At 39.7% G+C, this 22,776-nt stretch overlaps 1 long non-coding RNA gene across 1 annotated transcript; it reads left to right on the top strand.

Annotated features, from left to right (window-relative positions):
- The first annotated feature begins 219 nt into the window (after positions 1–219).
- On the top strand, positions 220–10,829 carry LOC143039696 (uncharacterized). Its single transcript, XR_012967664.1, has 3 exons — positions 220–285; positions 2,671–3,111; positions 10,299–10,829. It is a non-coding gene; the product is annotated as an uncharacterized LOC143039696 (long non-coding RNA).
- The last annotated feature ends 11,947 nt before the right edge of the window (positions 10,830–22,776 follow it).

Consider the following 22,776-nt stretch of genomic DNA (forward strand, 5'->3'; position numbering starts at 1 on the left):
AACATTACCATCTTTGCGAATGTTGACATTTCCCACAGAACCGAAAAAATATATACATAAAAATAGCACACATCACACGCATAAGCAAAAATTTACATATACAAGTTACGTACCCGTTTATTAATATGTAATTGTAACTGTGTGTGCATAGATGTTTCAACAATGGCTGGTACGTTATTACGCATTTCGTTTCGTCTTTGTTTGACCAGCTGATTGTAAGCAAAACATTGTAAGAATCTGGTGACGTAAAACAAGTGTACAGTGGAATTTAAGGGAAAGAGGATGGTTGTGTCTAAGGATTGTGAAATCTAGTTCATAATAAGAAAAATTACGAGTATACGAAAGAAAAAATAATATAAATAGTTTAATTCATAGTTCGCAAAACTGAAGTTCAAAATTGACCGGTGTGGTCTTTTGCACTAAAGTAAAAAAGTACTCGTCAAAACTCAAAGACGGGAATAAACGCATGTTTTCTGTGAACTGAATTTTAATTATGTAAGAAAAATAAGCCCATTATAATCGACTGTGTATAATATTTGTGAAGTGAAATTAGTAAAATATGTGGTATAAGGGGAGAAAGGAAGAATTTGCAAACATCTAGAATTCTAAACATATCTATATGACATGATCTGGCCAGTCATTTGGATGATTTGCACAGGAATTTTAAGATGCGTGTTAATCAGTCAAAAATGGATAATTCTGATTATTCAACTGGTTCTGCAATTTGCTAACATGTAGAAATAGATTCTGCTGAAATGTCAAACAGTAAAGTTTTCTTTTTGTCATATATTTGCTTTACACAGTAAACAAGTCTCGAGTGAAATTTAAAGCATATTGAATAAAGTCAATAATATAACCAAACAAAATAAAGGAGGCTAATAACCTAAGTGAAGTTTGGTAGGACAAATGGATTACAAGCCTGAATAGTAAATATGATTATTGCAAGATCTATTTCTGCATATCATTGTTAATTTCATTTTATGTGAAACGCTACATACCATGTGTGACCTATGGCTAGGTAACAGTCTGAATAGCAAAATCTCTTGGCAAAATAAAAATAAAATTATGGTTCATAAAACATCCTATATTGGCAGATGTTGTACAATTCATTCTAAGATGGAAAAATCCGAAGTTCAAGTGATTCCATAAGTAACTATAAATCCATAAACGAAGGTTGTTATACTGGATTTGATAAGGAGTAACTGTTTTCTTAAAGTGGCTCCTCAACTGATATTTTTCATAAGCTCCTGTAGTAGCAAGTTTTTCTGTCTGATATACAATTAATAGCATCAGTACCCCTGTAGTATATTGGTCTGTCCACTCTCATGATTAGCTCTCCCATTGATTTCATGGTTAACACAACATCATGAGTTACTAAAAAATGTATTTTATCACCATATTTTCCAATTGCCTTAGTTTGAATATGTAATTTTTTCTCTCTGGGATGGGTCACGGAATATATTGCAATCATATGAGACCAATACAAGTGAAAACACCATCATTATTTCACTAATTTGCAAATCCCTATAGTACCACAAAAATATATCAAAATTCCACATACAATCATCAAAATTTACCTACATACAAACTGCAACAAATCAAAGGAATTTCATAAGTTGGGATGTTATTGTTTAGCTCAAAAGAAGTAATTTTAAGGAAAAAAAAATGTAAACATAGTACCACTTCCCAATGTCTCCAATATTGAACAGGATCTGCACTTACATTACATGTATACCAAAGGCATTTTCCCCCTTACAAGGGAGGGATCCGCACTTGAATGGTATTAAAGTCGATTGCAACCCATAACTTAAGAGAACTGACAGCTGACAATTGTGGAGCTACTTAATTTCATAGATGCCTGTATTTTCATTAAAGTAGCAGTTGCCGACAAGACTGACGAGTTAAACACCAGATGACATATGGTGTTTAACTCATCAGATGCCTGTATGCAATCTTTTTTGTGTAAATTTAGTTTCTAACACACATTTCTCACAAACATGAAATTGGTCATGCTATTATATATAAATTTGAATCTGGCAATTTTTTGCCTTTCCTCATTCAAAATTGATTGGTTTTTGTGCTATACTAACTCTTCCCTCCCCCAAAATATAGTTGGGATGAGCATGGAGAATTGGGGTCAAGGGTGGGTAAGAAGAAAACCTAACCTAACATGCTCTAACCCTAATTACATAAGAGTGTGATGGTTCATCTGTAGATTCATGCCCATGCCTTTCTATTCTCAATACCTCTAACATTTGTAAGGCATTAATGTAGAGAATTATGTAAGTACCAATAACAAGATAAGATTTTTAATCTATATTAGTGTTAGCTTACATGGTCTATATTCCACATGCAGTCAAAACCAAGAATAGGATTATTTAGAACTACGACTTCATATAGCAGCCATGCTGCGGATGTACTGATTCTTGCTGCATTGCTTCTGACCCAGGCAATGCGCAGGAGACCAGGACGGCTCTCCAACCACGAGGAGCTAAAAAGAGAAGGAAACAAGGGTTGTGGGTGGGAGTAGGTGCATGCCTTTGACTTGGCTACCTCCCTAATAAAGGGGAAGAAGCCATTAGTATAGATAAATAAACATGACTTCATACGGTACTAGGCTCTGTATTTATTCGGATATCAGTTTTGATAAAAACTGGTTCCTCTTTTCAGTGTGAATGAAAAGTGAGATTGGACAGATGGAAACAACAATGTCATGTCAAAGAAGATAATGTCTGCACATACCATAGATTATAAAAAGAAAAATTTATTAGAATCGTTTAATTTAGAACCCACAGAAAAGTTTAGTTAGTAAATGGAGCTTGGTATGTCTCTGTAAAAAATCATGATAATTAGGACAACATGAAATTCAGTTTTTATCAAGATTATTGCATGACAACTGTTTGAGTCGTCAATCGTGCCAAACAAGCTCTCAAGTGATTCAATAACCCCATAAGTGTGTGCGATGTCTGAGGCAACTTCAGACAAGGCCAAAGACAGACAAGAAGAAATTGCGCAATTTCTGAGTCGAATGAAGCTAAAACAGGAGCAGAACGGTGTGTGTGACGAAACCACCACATCGGCAAGTGGTCGCCATGAGTGCCCAATATTGTGGTAAGTTATGAAAGTACCAAGGTGATGGGTACATTTTTGTATTACTTTGCTCACTAAAGATTATTTTTGTTTATGATCTCTCTTCTCTCTGCATATATTTCCTTTTTCATCATGAACTTCTCAAGATGATAACCTCTTAACAGATAACCTTTTGGAGCAGGGCTTTACAAGGCGATTAAATTTCTCCTTCCCCATTTACTTTTCAATTATGTTAATCCAAGGTATCCTAGCCACTTTTTATCAATAGTTCATGAAACCTAATCTAGGCAAATCCAAGTCTTAGACATTAATCAACCCAAAGATGATGATCTGCACATACAATATGAGAAACCTTTCAGAAGACCACAAACTGTATAGTTCAATAAAAAAAGAATTGGAGAATACCAGCTAGGGTGTTGTGGGACTAGATGAGGTCTGAATGGCAGAGGAAAAGCTTATATATCTGCAAGACTATCATCATTTATTTTGTTATATATATAAAATGATGAAAAGATCCATTTGAGCAGGATTCTATATTGAGAGATTGTTGATAACCTAGTGGAAGTCAGCAGTATATCAGTTAGGGTATCCAAGGTTATAAAAAGGCTATGTAAAAGGTACTCTTAAAATAATTCAGGTTTATGAACGAACTTCAGTAGTTCAGATAATGAGGCCAAGTTCTATAGTTCATTTTCCAGAGAATGACAACATCAAAATAATGAACACTTAGAAAAAAAGTCATAGGCATAAGTAATGATCACAGACTAGTAGATTGCACAGCAAAATTAAATTTCAGATTTGAGAGATGAAAATAAGCCTTGTAAAGGATAACAAGGAGCTTAGAAAAAATAACAGATTTGAAGTTTAAGAAGTAATAACACCATCAAGGTTATGAATTGTAATTTGAATATTGGCAAGGAATCAGCAAAGACAGTAGAGATTAAAAAAAAAAACAATAGAGAACAATGCTCAAAAGTACATACATATACCAAGGCTTCTTCCCCCTTACAAGGGGGGTAGCCAAAAAGAAAAAGGCATAAAATCATTCCCACCCATTCCATCCCTGAAAACACTCCACACCCCTCCACCCTCCCTCTTATCTGAGCACCTCCTGAATGACGGGTCATCCCTGCACCTTGTCCACTGCCCTGGGTAGCAGTGTCGCAAGACACAGCACATCCACAGCAAGGCCACTTCATTAAATCGGCGACCCCCCCTCTCCGTCCCCCCATTACATAAAATGAGAGGACGGGGAGAAATCCCTTCAGGCTGCATCAAATTTTGCTCACACATACTACCTCACCCCCCATCCCCCACCCATTCCACCTCATGCAATCACAACATCATCCATATACAACCATTCTCCATGTTAATATTATATTCAATACCTTGATTTTCATTGACTGGAATCCCACAGCTCCAGAGTGGCTGGTAATGTTCCTTGAGCCCTCTCATAGATCTCTCTTGAAAGAACCTTTGGACCATTGTCTGTGTTGTATTAGTATGACACTATCATCAGCTTCAAGTGGTGAGAGGAAAGGAGTTTTCACCAGTTGCCAGCTTACCTTGTGTGAAATGGTGGAGGAAATGCAGTTGAAGGTGACTGTCTGGACACTAAAAGCCTCCAGATGTAGATTAGGTTGGTGGGCTTTGAAAATAGACAGCATTGCAGGCTCAACATTATCAGATACTCCTAATTGGTTTCTACTTCAAAGTATCACAAAATCTAGGGAAAAGAAGAAGGTCTATGCATATTAAATCCTGGAGGGCTAAATATAGAGAGCTGAACCAATCAGAGGTAGATATCGGAAAGAAGAGAATTAATATCCACGTGAACAAGTTGCTTAAATATGGCAAGGAAAACATGGACTGGGAGTGAAACGTTTGTTCCTGACATTTCATCCATATTTCCTTTGCTGTGTCTAAGCAGAAGAAAGAGATTCCGAGGATCATATAGAGGAAACTATTCAGAAAGGTAAAAGTATTAAACATACCCATTGCAGGCTAGCTTTCGGAAAGCAGCAGATGATTTCTTTGGAAGATGGAAATTTAGACATTAAATGCAGAGACAGAATGATGAATAGAAGAATTCTTCCAAGTACTTTACTTCTCAAATGCCTCCATTTGGTTGGTAAATTTATCTGTAGATCCTATTTACACAAATCTATGAAGTAATGGGAAAATGGCAAATTTATAGATCTGAAATATTAAAGTGAAAAGTTTGTTCCGGATTTGCTGACCTATATATATATATATATAAAGCATTCTTAAATCATTGTACAATGCTTATGATTTCACTTCACAAGAAAGGAAAGAGGAAAAATTTAGTAATTACTGATCAGTTAGTTTATAAAATTTATACAAAGTGTTTTACTATGATTCTTGGAAATAGATTTAAATAAGGTGTCTTCGCACATTAAAAATTATTGCCCTGGTGTTTCACTAATGGGAAACCTGCAGTCTAATAATAACTGGTTATTGGTCCTTCCATCGATCTCTCTGGGAAGACATTTTGGAATGTTGTCTCCATTGTATTGGTGTGGGGCTGTTTATATGTCTATCATTTGTTGCCTCTTGTTTTGCCAACTGGAAACCCACAGCAGCTAGAAATAGTCCTCAGGCTCTTCCATAGATCCCTGGGAAAATACCTTCGACTGATATCTACATGGTATTAGTATTCACTGAATGAGCGGATTAAAGCATCACTACTTTAGGGGAAGGTTGAGGTGACGGGCGTTTGAACCCTACCACTTGCAAGTTGGACAAATGGCATGGTTCATTAAATTCCACATTATAGTCCTCTGTAAGGGGCACTGTCCTAGCCTTCTGATAGGGGTAGTTTGCAGTGTTAAACAAAATTCACATCTTCACATTAGATAGTCGTGACTAAAAGTAGTAGAGGAGGCGAGTAGTCACCAGATGTCTGCTCTGTGTTTATAGTTGGACAAAATACTGCAAAGATGAAGATGATAAAGAGATATTTTGGAACTCTCTCTAAAGACTGAATGTCAGCTCCTTGAAAAAGTACCTCCAGTAGGAAGTGAGGAAGTTGACACGATTTGAAGATGGGCAGCAAGGAGAGGACCCTGACATTCTTCTCATATGCTGATTTACACCATCATGCCCATGTTTCTGTGTTACCAGATGAAAATAGTTGGAGGGGAGGAGTCACTGGTTGTCAGCACTTTGTATGTGAAGAGAGAGGGAGAGAGACCGAAGTACAGTTGGAGCAGACGGAGTTTTGGGTCTGGTTCAGAAACCAAGTGAGATTCCCCCTGATGGAGATGAGGGGGTTGATGGGTTTTGAAAACTAGCAGCCAGGAAATGACTCCTCATCACTGCCAGGTGCCTGTCATTGGTCTCTCAATAGAACAAGCTGTATTATCTACTCAATTACTATCAAACCTCTCTTAACATGACTTCACCATGCAAGAAATTCATGCTTACACAAATAGGTAAAACATCCCAGCATTTGCCAGAACACAACCATGATTCATGATTTGAATAGCCTGCCGAGTCATGTTGTGCACCAGTGTCTAGAGAGGGTCTGAGAACCTAACCTATTTTTTCCCATAAGACCTGTTATTTGCCCAACACAAATTTTGTCCTACACAACAGGCTAAGGAACCTAACACTCATGTTGGGTGAGGTCCGACTGTATACACAAACAGGTTGCAAAGAAACACAACAAGGTTCTACTAAAAATTTACTGTTACTTATACATTTTTTACTACATAAAGGTACAGAAGATATTCTACATTTTTTACTACATAAAGATACAGAAGATATTAAGTTAGAGGAAGGATTACATAAGGGCAGTGCATCTTCACCATACCTATTTACAGGTCATCTCAAGTGGATTTTCAATGATGAATTGGGAAGGGAAAATTTTGATCATTTATGGGGAATATTTAAATTTAAGGATGACATTATTTTCATTTTTTAAACAAAATGTTTGAAAGATCCGCAACCCCATAGTAGCCATATGAAGATAAGCTACCCCAGAAATTAGCTTATAAATATAAATCACCCCCAACAGTGACAATTGTTTAATTAAGGTTAGATTTCATTATATTAGGTTAAGCTTTTTTTTTTATTATCCTTGAATTTAAATATTCCCCATAAATGATAAAAAAAAATCCCTTCCCAATTCTTCTTTGAAAATCCACTTGAAGTTTTAAATAAAGAAGTTATAACTGATGGTAAGAATCTTGAGATAAGTATATTTAGTCCAGATGGTAAGACATCATGGAAATTAAATAAAAAGATGTATCACAATTGGTTGGAAAATGTTCATTAGATATAAGAATATCATGAGAAGCTCTGTCTATATGCCTGAAATCCTAAGTTTGGAATTGGTGATAATACCAACAGTGATTTATGTACATGAAGCTTGGAAATTAATGAAGACAATGGAGACAGAATTGAGATAGACAAATGGAGGAATGGAGTGGACAGTGTTGGGAATAACACTAGAAAGGAGGAAAAGAGGAAGTTGGGTTAGAGAATAGATTGGAGTGAAAGATGTTTTGAGGAGCATTTTTTTCCATATGGTTGGGTTTATATGAAGTAATTAGATAGGTGAGTAGGTTTAAGTGCTCTTGCATAGAACTGTATACTTCCCCCATCATTTTCATAAGATATTCTGTGTAGAGGATTTATGTTTCTGTTCTGTGTTTAAGTGTCCAGTTGATGTTCCAATACACCCCAACATTATTCTCAGTGCTTTATTTTGTATAGTTTGTAAAGTATCTTTACCTAATTGTTGGGAATTATTCGGTAGATATGTGGTCAAGTGGGATTCTCAAACTCTGTTTATATACCATGATTAATTTCCTCCTAACGTCCAAATCCGGAGGTAGCATTTTTTTTCATTGTCAGATCTTTGACATTTGGATTGATGGTCATGCACATATTGTAAATGAAGCCTAGGGTTTACTTTAGCTCTTTTCCTGTGGATGGGTTTGGCTATTCAATTTTACTATTGGACGTTTCTTTGATTCATGTTTGTCTGGAGTGAATGGTGTTACTGATTATTTTTGATGGTGAGTTTCCTTCTCTTAATTAATCTGACATTGTTCTGATTTAGGTAGATTTAGGTGTTCTTTGCAGCAATTTTGTAGTTGCTGTGCTGGGTTTGTCAGATCTGTGTAAGCAAGTGCTTTGGTGTTCTGTTCTGCATGTGGTGTATGGATCCCATTGGCCACCAATTTGTAAGAAATGAGGAGCGACACTTACATGTTTGCAGATTATGTGAAGGTCATGAAAAGAATCAAAGCTGAAGACTATGAAATCTAGATGGTACATATGACAAAAGCCAAGAGTGGGAAATGCGCTTCAAAAAAAAAAATGCAAAATTTTAGCACTGGGCAAAAGTTCAAAGATGAATCAATTGTTCTGTTGCTCATTGTCCCTTGCAGAAGACCTGCAGCACCCAGAAAACCAGGCATTGATAATTTGCAGAATTTGCAGGTCATGCGGATCTGGCGCAAACACCTTAGATTAAGTAGGTTAGGTTAGGTTCTGCATGATCCACAAATTATAATGCCTCAAAAAAATAGACAACAACCACCAGGTGGGACCATAAGTCATTTAGGGAAAAGATATTGTGTCATTGAGGACTGTTGGTGTGGGGCATTATAGTACGAGGTGATCCAAGTCTTCCGAGTGGTGGTTCCATTTAGGGCTGTTTGAGTCTGTGGCCATGCCTATTCCGTCGGGATTGTCGCTGGGTAGTGTCCTAAGTGTAGGCATGCCATTGTGGTCGCCATTGTTATTTTCTCGACCGTCTGGCCAGGCAGTCCCGTCTCCCTGAGGGACACCATGGCTGGAATGGGGTTTTCCCACAAATCCTTTATCGAGTGTATAATGTGTTGTTGGTGTGCATGATTGTGTACAATGCAGTCTTCCATAATGTGTTGTATAGTATGGGGTGATGTGTTACTTCCTGGACAGTTGTCTGTGATTCAGTTATCCAGCCGCCTTTTCTGGTAACTAGAACTTTTAGAAGAGCAATGTGGTTCTTGTCAGATGTGGGAGGGTTTTTTCTGTAGGACTCATGTACTGTGATCAGAAGGATCAAGAGATTATGAAAAGAAAAAACAGGAAAGCCTAATCCGCCTAAGATTTGACATATAGTGGTGGCGTGGTGTCCACAAAGTGAAATATATATTAAAAGAAAATTAATAAAAAAAGAGCAGCAACCAGATTGGGTACCTGTCATAATTATGAAAAAGAAGAAAAAGTAGCGACATAATGGTCATGATCAGAGTAATGAAAGGTTTGTATAAAACTGGACAGGGCCGCAACTGCCCCTCCTGGAATTTTTCAAATATTTAACTTCCACATTTTCTGGTTATTGTCCCCACCAAAATGGTGGGGGTAGTTTATTAGTTAGAAGAAAATGTTAAAGTTATTTTATTTAGGGGGGGGGGGGCAGGTGCTCTCCCTGCACCCCCCCCCCCCAGGGTACAGCCCTGCTGAAGATATCTTGGTTTTTTAACACAAGGGCTCACAAGGTCGTAGGGACAGATTGGAAAAGACCGCATATCAGAAAAATATCAAGAAATACTCTATGTGAAATGATTCATGTATCCTTGAATAACCTAGAAAATTATGTAGCTCAAGCTAGAATTATTAACGAATTTAAAGCTAGATATAACTGACATATATTTGACAGAATCTCATGAACATAGCTCCTTTTCTGTAAATTACAATTGCATATTTTCCATACATAATATGTATGGAAAATATGCAATTGGCTTGTTCCAAGAGTTAATTCATATGTAACATATGAATCAACTCTTGGAACATGCCAAAAGGTAAAAGAAAAAAATTGGTCCTATGCCTATATGAAACGGTAAAGAAATGTGAAGCTACTGGATGTTGTCTCACACAATTTAAGCATAAAACATGTTCCATGTGGTCTGAAGAATGTACAGAATAATAAAGATTAATAATAAATAAGAAAATAATAAAGATGTGAAAAATATCTATTACTACGTTGTTTGATGTGCCTACAAGCTGTCGTACACGTGGTTTTCATTTGGAGGAATATTCAATATACTAGAACAAACTTACTGCAGCTTCTTAGTCATAGTATTGGCCTCGCTGTTGACAGATGCAGTTAATGTTTTTTTCTTCCTTTTTCATTTATTTCTTGCTTACACATAGATTAATACTAACGTATAACCATGCTTCTGTTTCAGGTGAGTTGACGTTTCGACGACAGCACATCACTTTGTCGTCTACATCCAGAGTTGGCTGCTGTAGAACAATGAGTACTGTAATTTTACTTTATTATGTTATTTTAATTCGTATTTTAATTATTGCATGTTATAACTTGAAAAAGAGCATGATTTGAACAGTTTATGTTGTACGCCTGTTCATGCAAATGCGACTGATTTTTTCGACTAAATGTTGGAAAGAAATTGTTAACATTTATTTATTGCTATGTTATTTTGAAAATACAAATTGTGTAACTTAATATTGGGAGTGTTGTAGGACCTCATTACTAAATAACGTAAATTTTAGTTCATTGTCCGAAATACAATAATCAAGTTTTCTGTCATTGAGGAATGCAGAAAATGGTGTAGGGGTGACTTTAACTGTTATGTCCAAGTCGTCCTATCAAAGTCAAGTGCATGTATTGATTTCACGATTAAACTTGTAACATTCGCGGAGTTCTGGATATGCAAGATCCTATGAATATATTAACGAAGTAAATAAATATTGATGTGATTATACACCATTATCAAATATTTTCATATTATTGACTTTTCCCAAAATGAATACAACTGCAATTGTGACGCAGTTCATAAGCGACAATACGTCATGTCTTGTCACTATGACGTCACCACCGTGGCAGCCAATCGCAGGTGGAGAATAGTGACAATGTTTTTCAAATTTTGTGGTTATTTTCGGCTTTTCTGTGAGGATATATAGAGGGCGTTGTCCCTTTATTTTTTACTTCTTATTTTCATTGTATACACTTTAATTGTAAACAGAATCGTTAATTTTTATAATAACTAAGAAGAAACAGTAGCTTGACAATGTAAATGGATTTGAAGGAAAGCTTGATGTTAATTTGAGACAAGGACGGAAGCCATGATCATTTAGCTCCCGTAATATTGCACTCGTGCACGCGTGCATACATACATACACTTGTGGCGCGGTTGGTAGGGTCCCCGATTGTCACTTCGGCGGTCCGGATTCGAAACCTGCCCAGGGCTGAAATAATTTCAGTATCGCTGCGTTTCGAGTCGTCACTCCAACTCTTGTGGGCGGGGAGTTGGGTGTGCGTGTAAGGTCACAGCATTACCCATAGATTGGTCATACGAGCTCTGAGCTCTCTTCCGGGAGGGAACTAGCTGTCGGTCGCGAGTCCAACACGTGATCCAAAGACCATGGTGAATACACACACACACACACAGAGTGGTGGATGTCTGGAACAAATTGGACGAAACAATAGTGTGTGCAAAAGCCATACAAGAATTTAAGAACAAACTAGATGTTTCGAGATACAAAGACGGGTCACCACGAACGTAACTCCCCTTCCTGTATAATACAACTAGGTAAACACACACATACACACACACACACACAGTTTTGCAGAAAAAATAGCAGATAATGGAAGACCGACTGTTTTCGTGTATTAAGCAATCTTCATGACACAAAGAAGAAATAACAATATAACAACATACATTACAGTGCTTTGGCTCTCCATGCATCACGGACTGGGATGTCATGGTTACCATGATCTACGAAGTTCTGTGGTTGTTTACTGTTCATACCTGATGACAAGGTCGCCCCCTTTTAGTCGTGGTTGACAGATTACTTGCGGTTGCCATCTGGTCTAGATTGAAGGTTGTTTACATCTATAATGAATTCAGTCCAAAAACAGGGAACCCTGATGCTGATTATATGGTTCACTATAGTGTACCGTATATTCCTTCTGGGCGGTCACCAGTTTCTGTCCTGTGGGATAATGTCCCAATGTAGATGTGGTGAAGGTGAAGGAACGGTAGGATACTGTCATAGAAGCAACACTCATTCTTCTTTGAATGGATGCCTTCAATAGATAATAATAATTATACTAATAGTGATGATAATAATAATAATAATATATAATATGATTTAACGCCGCAAACTACCCCCTGTCGGAAGGCTAGGACGGTGCCCCTCACGGAGGATTTTGTAGCATAGAATTTAATCAACCATGCCCTTGGTTCAACTTCGCCGGTGGCAGAATTCGAACCGCCATCCCCTCGACCTTAACCCGCCCTGCCAGTGAGCTTCCTAATAATAATATATAATACTAATACTACTACTACTAATAATAATAATGGTGATGGTGATGATAATAATAAACGAGACTCTGGTCCGCAGGGGTGTCACTAAAGTCACCCTTTTTGTGTCTGTTGAATAGAATCGTCGGCCAGTAGGTGAAGATTCTTATGGACCTCTGTGACATTGGTCCAAAGCTATCAAAGTGGTCCAAAATGGTCCACGACTTGTGGAGGAGAGAACGAAAAGGAGGATGAACAGAAAATGACAATAGAGAGGGGGATGAACAGAAATAAGAGGATGAAGAGGTGGATGTGGAGGTTGAACACAAATATGAGGATAAAGAGGCGGATGAGGAGTTTGAACAAATAAGAGGATTAAGGGGTGGATGAGTAGGAGGAACAGAAATAAGATGATAAAGAGGTGGATGAGGAGAATGAACAGAAATAAGAGGATAAAGAAGTGGATGAACAGAAATAGGATGAAGAGGTGGATAAGGAGGATGAACAGAAACAAGGGAATGGAGAGGTGGATGAAGAGGATGAGGAGGATGAACTGAAATAAGAGGATGGAGAGGAGGGACAGAAGGAAGAGGTGGACGAGGAGAAGGAAGAAGAAGAGGAGGAGGAGGATATTGGCCTTGTCTGCGTCTTAAAGGACTCCTTGGTCAAGACTGACATCGCAGACGACATTATGCCATTGGAATTGGGTGGGTTGACCATATAGATGACGTGGAACAAGATAATGAAAGAGGAGACTAAAAGGCACTAACCCTTGGGAGCCCTATTGCGTGTCTAGTCTCGCTGTCTGAATTGATGTCTGTCTGGGTCTGGTAGACCGGTGTGTCTAAGTCTAATCTTGGCTTATGCTCTTTTTTCTCTTTAAAGAAAACTTAACGTGTAATGAGAATAAGGAAGAAAATACGATTTTGTGGCATTTGTCGTAATTGTGGTATTTCCCGAACATGAAAGATTACTTAAAAAATTGTATAAATTTTTACAAGACATTTCAGTACTACGCGTTAAATTGGGTTGATTATTGTACTCGACAACAATAAAAAGCGAGCGTGGAATTTTTACTTTATTGTAACCGTTCATTATTTTCAAGGAGATTTAATTGCTGTTCTTGATATTAGGGCACGGGAATTTAATTTAAAAATACTTTTTTTTCTGCAAGAGAAAGATAGACCCACGTCCACACAAGAACTGTAAATCAAAGCCGCAGGCGACATGACGTCATTACGAATCGATTTGCCAAATGCTCCCAGAACAGAAAACCCAAAACATCCGTGCAACCAGTCTCATTTCTCATTTTTTATACCTCATATTTGTTGTTGAATAGCTGGAAATAATAGTGAAAGTGGTACAGGTCAGATGGGATGATGGTTGGAAGGAGGGGGGGGGGCGTGGGGAGAAGGGCGGGTGAGGTGATTTTTAAGCCACAAGGAGGGTGAGTGAGTGGTGGGGCTATTTCCTGTTATTGGCAGTGTGAGGCAAGTCTACATGTATTCTGATTAGTTTGCAACCTATATTTTCCAAAATTATATTGATTAACCTTAGCCATTCTTCGTCACCATAATTCTATACAATTTCCTGCAATTCTTTTCTTCTTCTTCACTTTCCTAATGGCGTCGTCGTTGCATAGTTTTGGCGGGAAATTGTGTTGACACATCTTGTGTCGCCTTCTATGATGAGACCTGCCCATTCAGAATCGAAATAAAAGTGATTTTTTTTTTTTTTTTAGATAGAGCCATCTGTTTGCCATCTGTTGAGCATCACGCGAGGGAACTCGCAAGTGGTAAATTGCAACAGGTATTTAAACTACTTGGCTATTGCACCAGTGTTGCCATATTTGCGTGTTTAATCGATTTATTATTATTATTATTATTATTATTATTGTTTCTATTTCAAACAGCACTCGTTGAAAAGAGAGGTAACTTGTCATTCCTAACACCCCTCTCACCTCCCTCTCTACGGAAATAACAATCGCCTAACTATACTCAAAATAAAGTTATTAAAGTTTGTCATGTTACTTAAGTGGTTAATACCTTGAGCTCGCTTCGTTTTATTTTGAGTAATGTTAGATTCAGTTACCTGGAATGCCCCACCCACACCCCCAAGATAGAATATGATAAACGTATTTGTTTAAATAAATATTGATATTACACACGCAAACGCGCGCGCACACACACACACACACACACACACACACACACACACACACACACACACACACCAACTGAACAAATTCGTGTTTAGAAACAATTATATAATTTATCATTATCATTGTTATTATTATTTGTTATAATTGTTATTATTATTGGCATTACTATTTTGTATTGTTACCATCACTGACCGTATCACGATCATCACCATAGCCTCTGTTCACTATACATCACCCCATGCCTGTCCTTCACAATAGAATTGTACGTTGTCTTGTCCATTGCAACATTGTGCTTACCTGTCTATTCAAACCACAGGTTGAGGGAGGTTGAGGGGAGGGGGGGATGTAGCCTGCTTAATGTCATGTACGTGTGTGTGTACGTGTATGTGTGTGTGTACATGTGTGTATACATGTGGTTTGAGGTGGCTACCCGCATGGTCCAGATAACAACAACAGTGACTAGTCATGCATTAAGCTCATGTGTCGTTTATTGTTATTGATTTTGTTATTGTTGCCTCCACCGACGAAATTGGTCTGAAGTTATGTGGTTACCTGCTTCTCTGTCTGTCTGTCTGGCTCTGTTTGTATGTCTGTCCACAAAGTCCTTATAAAAAGAATTTAATTAGAATTTAAGTGAAATCCCATTAATATATGTGGGATAAATTGAGTCGATTTTAATACTCAATTTAATCGAGATGTGGGTATCTCTCTCTCTCTCTCTCTCTCTCTCTCTCTCTCTCACACACACACACACACACACACACACACACACACACACACACACACACACACACACACACACACACAAATTGCGTGTCAGTCTTTGATCGCTCGCATACAAGTATCCTCATTTATGTTTGTTGCCAAGTGTTTTAGTCGTGTGTGTAGGCCTTATGGTCTCTTGCAGTCTCCTTCATTCTTATGTTCTTGTGTGTGTGTGTGTGTCACTGCTGACAGTCTTGGTTACACGTTTAAAAATCGCGAAATTGGACAGGGAATAAGAGAAGGAAGAAGAGGAGGAGAAGAAGGTTAGTAGGGAAGGAAGAGGAGTAGGAGGAGGAAGTGATGGGAAGAATATTGGAAGGAAGTGAGGGAGGAAGAGGAGTATCTTGATGGCCGATATATCAGCTATGATGATATTCTAAAATATTACATATCATGAGGTTGGTTGGTGGTCCGCAAATGGTAGAGGTAACAGGAGAAGGATGAGAAGGAACATGACATAGAAGGAAATGAATAAATAAATGAAATAACATGACCACATTTAAAGAGGAGAGATGTCACGTTTATGGTGGTGGTGAGGTTGCTGCTGGTGTTAGTGGTTTAGGAGGTGTAAATAGGTCGGCACCGTTGTAATTTGGTGCAAATGAGATGGCTCTACGTCAACGCGTGAAGATGGCACTGTGAGCGAGCTGAAGGGGCGGAGCTAAATGACATTGTGGGCGGGGCTTTGCTCGCTCTGCGCCCTTGGGGCAAGGATAAGACGTCGGCTTAGCTGTTTCTTGTGTGTGCGTGCATGATTTGTGCGTCTTTGTGTGTACCTGTGTGCGTCTATGTGTGTGTGTGTGTGCATGTGTTCAAGATTTGTGTCATGTGTGCACCTGTGTGTGTTGTGTAAGATCGATGACATCTGTTAGTTTGTAATCACATTTCATAATCGTATACTGACATACTCATTTCCCTTTGCGTTTTGTTTGTGTGTTTGAGTTTCCGTAGTATGCGCATATGTATGTATGTGTGTGTGCGTGCGTGAGCCCCCATCCCCTCACACCCATCTCTACTTCTTCCCCTCCTTTAGGGGAGGAAGAGGAGGAGGAGGTGGGGAATACTCGCCTTCTCTAGTCTCGACACTTCAGTATGGTTTTGGCTTGACGCGAGTGTGGTTGAAACCGACTTCGTGGAAAGACAGAATGTGTTAGTGTCTCTGTCACTGAGTGTTGTGCTACAGTGTTATATTGGTGACACGAAGGCGTCAATGTGTTAGCATGGGTTGGAAATGTTGTCACTGATGTCAGGTGATGGTAGCCTCACTTGTGACAAGATCGAGGCTGTTGGCATTTGATGTCAGGCTTTGGTGAACAAGAGGCAGATGTTGGAAAATGTTAGTAACAATGATAGTGACCCATAGTTGTTGTTAGAGATGTATCTCTGTGAAATTGTGTTGTCATTGTAAATGTTGAATTGTCCAAGAATGTTGGCAAGGATTTCCAACAAACACATGAAAAGAGGACATCTATAAACATGACTCATTTTGAATAAAATGTTATTACACCTCATTTTAAGTGTTGTCAAACATCGACCGATGTTGTCAAATCCATGTTGACAACAACCCCGTTCAGTGACAACATTATATTTACAGAACAAAACCATTAAACTTTAGCCATAAGAAAATATATAGAGTAGGTCATCATTAGGAACGGGTTTATGCCTGTCGTTCTCTGGCAAATACGTGTACTTAAAGGTGCGTTGATCAATTGATAGGTGCTGCGTAGGTGTGCAGGTGGCGGAGGAGGTGTGGAGGTGTTGTCCTAAGGGTCTAGGTGCCACCAGTGGTAGATTGGGGGGAAGGGTGTCAGAGGTGTGTCAGAAATTGTCTGCATGTGTCTACGCTGACCTTTGTGTCAGTAGGGTTAGCGTCAAGCGAGGACAAGTTAATGTGTTATATTGTGATATTATTTTACTCTGTATATTCACCTAGTTTTATTTACTTTTGAATTAACAAGAAAAGGGGCTAATCTCTTCTTTATCTCCATGTTTGTTAGTGAGCGTGTGTCTGGCCGGTTCGCCTTCATCTTGGGTTATGTGCTTGACTCGTGATCATCAGCAATTACCCTCCCGAATGAGGGCCTCGTATAGAGACCGATGTCTAAGGCTCGTTTCACACGTATCGACCTTTCGCCGTGCGCCACCCACGACACGACGTCGTGCTCTCAAATATGGACACTTTCACATGTGGTCGTGGTCGTGACGTGTGAACGCGTCCATAGACACCTATGATTATGTGAGAGCACGACGTCGTGTCGTGGACGGCGAACGGCGAAAAGTCGATACGTGTGAAACGAGCCTAAGCGATTATTTCCTTTTTTACACACAGCACTGTGTCCAATGAAGGTTAAATGAAATACGGTTTTATGTTATCCGGACTGTAAAAGGTAGACAGAAGATAACTGTTGCTGATGGGAAATGTGTATATTGGATATTTCACGCAGCTAATTCCATCATAGAGCTCTACTCTCTCTCTCTCCCTCTCTCTCTTTCTCTCTCTCTCTCTCTCTCTCTCTCTCTCTCTCTCTCTCTCTCTCTCTCTCTCTCTCTCTCTCTCTCTCTCTCTCTCTCTCTCTCTCTCTCTCTCTCTCTCTCTCTCTCTCTCTCTCTCTCTCTCTCTCTCTCTCTCTCCCCTCTCTCTCTCTCTCCTCTCTCTCCCCTCTCTCTCCATCTCTCTCTCTCCCCTCTCTCTCCTCTCTCTCTCCTCTCTCTCTCTCTATATATATATATATATATATATATATATATATATATCTGTCTCCCTCTCCCCCCCCCACAATCTTATTTCTCAATACATGTTATCTGCCTTTGTACAAAGGGAAACCCGACGGTCTTCGCTTTATCCCTCATCGCCGTGTGCACATACGAACAAGCACTAGACTTTATACTCCAAGGGTGAGACTCATAGAACTTTACCTTTTGTATTTTTGTAATTCTTATAACATCCTAAAGTTCACTCTTGCGAGAGAGAGGGAAACACATGTGAATGATCTCATGTATTTATACATACTGTATACATGGATACATCACATACCCTTGCTCAAATGGGGCAGGAACGGTTCGTATTGTTAGTGGAGAGGTCATGTCCTGAGCATGATGCGAACAGGTTATCAGCTACACCAATAAGCCGTGTGTGTGTGTGTGTGTGTGTGTGTGTGTGTGTGTGTGTGTGTGTGTGTGTGTGTGTGTGTGTATTCACCTCGGATCTGCTGCAGTCTCTATCGAGACAGCCAGACACCACCCTACGGCAGTGAGCTCAGAGCTCATTATTTGCCGATCTCTGGGTGTGTGTGTGTGATGTGATGATATTTTTGTGAGTATATTGTGATGAATCTGGAACTTGTATATGATAATGGTGGTGGTGGTGATGGTAATAATGGTGGCAGTGGATGGTACAAATGACCAGATTGGTGTTGGCATTGATTGAAAAAATGATTAATTTGATTGATTGTTGGCAATGTGGAAGGAGATTGGATGTAATTAATTTTAGCGGACACCTAATTGATGGATTCATTAGCTGTGAAAACTAAAAATATCTTAAACAGAAAAAAAATTCTCTTTATCGAAGTCTCTCTCTCTTATTCGGAACTCTCCCATATTCAAAACGAAAACTTCTTTCGAAAAATTTATTGTGAACAAAAATATTCGAAATGTTCTTAATTTCGGAACATGTCCTTCCGAATAACGGGGGATTTCTTTATAACAGAAACTCCCAAAAGTGGAAACGATTTGTGCGAGAGTATACCAATATGGGGACTTCCACCATGAGACGCTTCGCTAAGACCAGAGGTCTTTCTGCTCACGGGACGAGGGTTAGTCCGACCGCGCTACAGCGGGAGTGTAGCTAAGGATCATAATTCTATGAAATGTCATGGGGAAAGAACACTTAACGCTTGTGGTGTTCACTCTACCGTGTTTAAGGATATAGAGCGCGTAATACTATTGGTTTTGCCGTGGCTGAATGTGTATGTGTACATATGTGTGTGTGTGTGTGTGTGCATGTGTGTGTGTGCTTGGATTTTTTTTTAGGTCATCCTCGTCCAAGTTCGTGTCTTGAAAACACACACACACACTCGCTCATCGAGAGTGAGGTCAAGTGCCACTCACGTTTCTTCCCTCATGGGCGTGGTGGGCGGTTGTGGGCGCGGTGGGGAGGAGAGGTGGGGTACAGGGTCCCAGGTTCATCGTCTCGTCGGGTTTAATGTGTTTCTTCGTCGTTTTACGCCCTTCACTTCCTCCTCCTCCTCCTCCTTTTCTGCTATTGTTCTCCTATTTTTTTCTTTTTCTTCTCTTCTTCCTCCCCTTCTCCCCTCCTCCTCTTCCTCTTCCATTCACCTCCTTCTCCACATCCTCCCTTCTCCTCCCTTCTCCTTTTCCTGATTCTCCTCCTCCTTCCATTTTCTCCTTCCCTTCTTCTCCCTCCATCCCACCTTCTTCACCTCTTCCTCACTTCTTCCTCACTTCTTCTCCTCTTCTTGCCCCTTCCTTCCTCTTCCTCATTCTGTTCCTCCTCCTCCCCCCCACTTTCTCCTCCTCTTCTCCCCTTTCCTAGCCCAGACCCAAACAAGAACAACAGTAGCACAACGGGCCCGGAGTGAGAGAGCCTCGTTAATTAACAGGACACAAACAATCTCTCCGGGAGCCGGAAACTCAAGCATTGATTGGCCCCTACCTCTGTCTTCCTTCCTCGAGGAAGACTTCCTCATCCTCCTCCTCCCCTCTTCCTCTTCTTCCTCCTCCTCCTCCTCCTCCTCCTCCTCCTCCTCCTCCTCCTCCTCCTCCTCCTCCTCCTCCTCCTCCTCCTCCTCCTCGTCGTCGTCGTCGTCGTCTTCGAGGGTGACGTCACAGCCTGTTCATTGTGTGAGAGATGGTCCGCATACTTGAACGTTGATGTGTCAAGTGCAGAATGTGACATCCGGCTTGCATGTGACCTCTGTCAATAACGCCTTTGTCAAATATTGCCACCCTTTGTTACACTCTTTGACACTGCCACCTATTGTCACCCTTTGTCACATATTGTCACCCTTTGTCACACTCTTTTACCATGTCACCTATTACCCTTTGTTACCTATTGTCACCCTTTGTCACCCTTTGTCACCTATTGTCACCCTTTGTCACACTCTTTTACACTTTGTCACCTGTCACCCTTTCTCACACTCTTTTAAACTTTGTCCGTTCCGTCTTCTGCTGTTACTAGAATGAAGTTCTGAAGTTGAATTCAGCGTCAGCGCGATTCGTGTAGATGAAGGTGGTAATAGTGACCTAAGAATGGATAGCCTGTGGTGTATAAAGGAATAAGAGATTTATGACGTAAATATCTTTTAATGTATGATGTAGACAGGTTAAAAGGCAGGTATGACGTAGGTAGGGATTAGGGTAAATTACATAGATCAGGGGAAAATGTATCTGACGTATGCAATGTTGGGAGAGCATAGACGTAATGACGTAGAAAGGGCATAGGCATTGAGACGTCATGACATAGGGCAAGCTTAGACGTCATGACGTAGGAAGGACATAGACGTTATAGCTTAATGACGTAGGGAGGAAATTAACGTAATGGCGCTTGGACATTGGCATTGTGACGTCACTTGGGGCATAACCAATAGGCATTCGTTGTGTTGTGTGTGGTGTGGTTGCCAAGCAACGGTGTAGAGAACATAGCATTGCCTGTGTTTGTGTGAGAGAGAGAAAGAGAGAGAGAGAGATAAAGGAGCAGCGTTTGTGAGGTTCCGTCTCTCACTTTCCAATTTTCATACCTGGCTACAAATTCACAAATGGTTCCAACTTGGGCAATGAGTATATCTCGCTTCTTCCCCAATTCGTGTATTTTTCCAACTTGGGCTGTGTCACCTAAAGTGACATAGCCCAATTTCGAAAAACTACACGAATCTAAGCTATTCCAAGTATTTATGGATGTACATGGAAAACCTATATTTCATCATATAATTTACATACTCTAGAAAGGGGCAAAAGTAACCATATGGGGTAAAACTAGCCATTGTCTTTGTTATATACTCAATTATGTTTGTCAAGAAAATAAAGGGAGGAATTGTACAAAACACATAGTAGTTGGTGGTTTTATTTCCCTGTCTACCTGTCCTAATTAGGTATGTAACATAGACAATGACCAGTTTGACCCCATGCGTCTACTTTTTCCCCTTCCGATGGTATTTAGTTATTCTCAACGTGTGAGTGAGTGTGTTTGTTTGTTTGTTTGTGTGTGTGTGTGTGTGTGAATTTTCTTCCTTTTGGGACTATTGGGCAGGTAACAGACACCACTGACAATGGAATAAGAGTGCAGGATTCGAACCTTCAGCTAAGCGAATGCGAGACCAAACATGCCTCTGATTACGTCACCAGTACACTGGGACCAGAAATAGATATTTGATCCAATCATGGCTAATGGTCCCTATGCTTAGCCAAATGTCTAAATTATGAACGCGATTTTACCGCAACAGGGTGAAGAAACCAACCTAGGAAGTATTGATCCCATAGTCAAGGAGGCTTTAGTTTTACCTGAATAAAACAACTTTGCGTCAGAAAGGAAAGTGTGTCGTGTCAAAAGGATTTAGGTCGTCAGCGACATGATAGCTAATAGTGTTTAATCCCTTCAACTCGGTGACGTACTTAATGCACTTTGTTCTGGTCAAGAAGAATAAATTCCATGCAGATAAGGAGACGGACGCCGAGTTGAAGATGGTGTGGGGCGACTGAGGTCCCTTGAGGCCGGAGCTCTCCTCCCAAGTTTCATAAATCGTCTATTTTTAACCAAAACAAAATGCATGAAGAGCGTTACTGTATTGATGAGGGTTAAGAAGAAAGTCAAATGTAAATATACACGGGAAAATGTGGTGGATGGGAGGGGGGTTGATAAGGCATTACTGGACTATGTAGTAGCACCCAAAGGGCGGATAGGAAGAGTTCTGGATGTTCATGTTCTTAGGTCCTTCTTCCTCGCAGGGACTGTGTGTCCTTCTCCCTCGGAGGTGGTTCTTGGCGACAAAGGACAAGGCCGAGGGGCGAGTGAGGGTATCACTGACATTAATGAAATATCCTGGCGGCATTCAGAGTATAAGGAAAAGTACCACCCGGTACGTAAGAGGTTAATATTAGGAAATAAATAAAAAATAGAATAAGAGAATAAATAAAATCAATCTCACTGTGAACTGTGATAAGCTGAAGCAAGATGTTCCTAAACACGACTGAATAGAATCTCCGCCCGTTCGCTGTTCATGAATAAAATCACGTGCCGACAGTCTGGTAAGATAGGATGTCTTCCCGTAACAGATTAATCATAAGAACATAAGAATGGAGGAGACTGCAAGAGACCATAAGGCCTATACTAGGCAGTTCCATGTCTACCACCACCTGTCATCCCCATCCATAAAGTTATTCAACCTTCTCTTAAAACAACAAATAGTTTCAGCGATCACTGCATGATTACTAAATCTATTTCATTCGTTAACTGCATTG

Source organism: Oratosquilla oratoria, chromosome 27, assembly GCF_046742065.1.
Source record: "Oratosquilla oratoria isolate Oo_2021 chromosome 27, ASM4674206v1, whole genome shotgun sequence".
NCBI lineage: Eukaryota > Metazoa > Arthropoda > Malacostraca > Stomatopoda > Squillidae > Oratosquilla > Oratosquilla oratoria.